This window comes from Nicotiana tabacum, chromosome 6, assembly GCF_000715075.1.
Source record: "Nicotiana tabacum cultivar K326 chromosome 6, ASM71507v2, whole genome shotgun sequence".
In the NCBI taxonomy this organism is placed as follows: Eukaryota; Viridiplantae; Streptophyta; class Magnoliopsida; order Solanales; family Solanaceae; genus Nicotiana; species Nicotiana tabacum.
The window spans coordinates 77,333,475-77,337,085 of NC_134085.1; positions in this window are offsets into that span (position 1 = coordinate 77,333,475).

Genomic DNA, 3,611 nt, shown 5'->3' on the forward strand with positions numbered 1-3,611 from the left:
CAGACCTAGACCAACTGCTTGCCTCAATCGTGGCAATTTCTTCTTTCTTCCTTCTTCCTAGTGCACCTCCCATGCCGCTCTGAATAGCCTGGGTCGTGGCCTTGAGTGCCGAGTAATTCAGGATTTTGTCAGACCTCAGACCCTCCTCTATCATGACCCCTATCTTCACTACCTCGTTGAAGGATTTTCCAACTGTCGTCACCAAGTGACCAAAGTAGGTTGGATCCAATGTTTGCAAGAAGTAGTCCACCATCTCTCCCTCTCTCATGGGAGGATCGACTCTGGCTGCTTGCTCTCTCCAACAGAACCCGTACTCGCGAAAACTTTCCCCGGGCTTCTTCCCGGTCCCAAGTGTACCATCTACTGGAATCCTGCCTGGTATACCATTCTAGTGCAGATCCGCTCAGATCATCCCAGGTGTACCATCTACTGGAATCCTGCCTCGTATACCATTCTAGTGCCGATCCGCTCAGACTTTGGCCGAAATAAGCTATCAGCAGCTCATCTTTGCCGCCTGCCCCTCTCATTTTACTACAGAATCCCCGCAAATGTGCCATGGGATCACCGTGCCCTTCATATAAATCAAACTTAGGCATCTTGAACCCAGCCGGGAGTTGTACGTCCGGAAAAGGGCATAGATCCTTGTAGGCCATGCTGACCTGGTTGCCCAATCCGTGCAAGTTCCTGAAGGACTGCTCCAGGCTTTTGAACTTCCTCAATAACTCATCTTGTTCTGGTGCTTTAACCGGCTTTTCAATCTCTGCCGGTACCTCCAAGTGTGGATTGTAGGTGTGTGGTTCGGGGGCATGGAATGTGGGCTCAGGGGGATAGTATTGCGTATCGTGAGCCTGAAACAATGGCTCGCTGGTCGTTCTTTGCAGGGTGGCTGATGTGGGTCCCACAAAAGTGGGAACATTTGGTGTTGGGAGAGGTTGATGGGGTGGTGGAGCTTGGGAATCATGGGGGCTTCTTTCCTGATGATAACGGGGATTCGGGAGGCTTGTTGAAGGGCCGGAGTGAGGGTATTCCGGCATGTGCCCCAGTGGCTCAGGGCTCTTTTGTGCCTTGGCTAGAGCTAGCTGCATTGCATTCATCTCTAGTCCCATCCTTTCAATCTTTTCCATCGCTTCTTTTAACAACTGGCTCATCGGCCTTTCTTCCTCGTTACTATTCTCTGAAGTAGTCATGCTTGTTGCTACCGGTCCTTTAGATCTGGTTTGGTAAGAGTGTGTTGCCAGAATTCTTTAACAACTAACTGTCTGGTGTCAGACAACAACAAACTTTGTTAGCGTTAGAGTTTAACATATTTAATAACAACACATTGAGGATGCGATGCTCCTAGGCAGTTAACCGTTTCTACATGCTTCACTTCAAACAACATGCGTCATCCCGGCTTGCTCATTTGTCCTTTTAAAGTACTTTGGGAAACCCTGTATTTTATTTTATTTTTGTATTTTCTTTCTCTACTTTTCTCTTTTTTTTTTCTTTCTTTATTAGAGGCGGTCGAATCTTATGTGGATTGCCTACGTATCACGTCCCCGCGTGAATCAGACCGGCGTAGTTCTACCATAAAGTAAAGAAACACAAAATTCTTTTGGAATTATTAAATTCATTCTCAAAATTTTGCTATTACAAATTACTTCAAACAAGGAACAGCAATAGTACAGACTCCACAGTTCTTAACCCGATTTGACTAAAAGAAAAGAAAACAACATATGGGAAAGCAATAAAGCCAAATAAACAGGACTCGACCAAAGATTAATTTTCCAACTTAGGGGCCCGCGAGGCATCATTCGGCCTTTCCGCGGCCCTTGGTGTGAGGTCCCTCTGCAAGCTCTTCAACTCGTTCATAATCTGGTGGACGCAGCCCATGATGGAAACAAGGAGGGTCTTCCGAGGTATTTGCTCACATGCTAGGCATTTCATGTAGATGTAATGCCCAATTTCGTCGATCCTTCCTCGAATGTTGTCCCTTTCAATGAACAATTGCCTGATTTGTCGGTTCTTCAATCCCAGTGCCTGAGCATTGTCGGCAAGTCGATCCTCCATTTGTCTTTCCATGCAGGCCATTGCATCGTAACAATGTCTTCTGTCGTCCTGGGCATCTCGTGCTTGTTTGATGATCTGATCATGTAGAGTGGAGTTCGTTTCCCTTAATATCCCGATGCTCATTTCATAATCCCTTATGACCTGTTGCAGACGCTGCCTCCGGGCCATTGTGCATTTTGCCCATCTGACCTTCATCCTTGCTACACGAGCTTCTGATTGTTCTAATTCTTCTTGGCTTTGGACGACCTGATTTTTCAAACTTGCTATCAATCTTTCGTCGGAGCGACGTTTCTGTCGGTCAATGTTACTTTTGCTGGCTTGGCGTAGGCGGGCCTTTAGTGTCTGGTTCTCTTGGGCTAGCTTGTTCTTTTCGCCCTGCTCCGAGGTAACTTGCACGTTGTTCTCAAATATAGCCTTTCAACTTGTTGCTTTAGCCTCCCGATTTCAACCCGGTAACCTTCCTCCCTTTTTAACCATCCCCATTGCTCCTGTGAATCATCCGTGAATTGTTGGACGTGGGCTATTTTAGCAGGTCTCTGCCGAATCTGGAACCTTCTTTCGAACCAAGCATCGTACTTTGGGTCTACCTCACCTTTAGCTAGTTCTCGCACCATGGTCTTAGGTTCCAAGAATCTACATTCGTGCCACAACTTTCTAATCTTTCCCTCGGGAAATATGACTCCCGGGCTCAGCTCAATGGCGTGCTTGCTCAGGTCTTCATTAGTAGGGATTACTTGAAACCTGCCCAGCTGGCGCAATACCAGATGAGGAGCATATGGCTGGATGCTGCGAAGTCCCATTAAGAGAACATGACATTCTTCAGCTGCCATGTATATCACCTCAGTATCAACCAACCAGCCGAATGCCCATTCAATTTGGTCAGCTGTTGTTGACCTTAATCGTGTAAACCATGCTTTGACACCTTCAGGAAATCTGACGCCTGTCATGCGCTTCTCGAAGCCGCTGATACAATTCCTCTCGGTCAACCCGTGGTTCATGTATCCTACTCGGTGATGGAGGTGCTCTTGCATCCATAGCTGAAGTAACAGATTGCAACCCTGGAAGAACTTGCCTCCTTCTCGGCATATCGTTAAGGCTCGGTAGATTTTGGACAAAATCAAAGGAACAACAGTATTGTCGGTTCTTTTGATCGCAACGTCGGCCATCCCTACAAGGCCTATCTCTATCTTTTTATCCTCCCGTGGACAGATCATGACTCCCAAGAATGCTGTGATGAAAGCCAAAGTACGTCTTGCTTCCCATTTGTTTCTGTTCCCGCCATGAGTTAGCCCAAGGTTTGGTTCCTCGAAACCTTGCGGAGTTCCGTACCGTTGATACAAGAATTGGAGGGCACAATATCCTCTCGATAAATCGTCATGTTGTACCTTCCGACTGATGCTTAGCAAATCCAGGAACGCGTGCGGAGATACTGGCCTTGCCGAAAGTAGGTATTGCCCTCTTAACCTCCCATTCAATCCCGCATATCCGGCGACTTCCTCTAGTGTCGATGAAAGTTCAAAGTCAGCAAAACAGAATACATTGCGGGCTGGGTCCCAAAATGG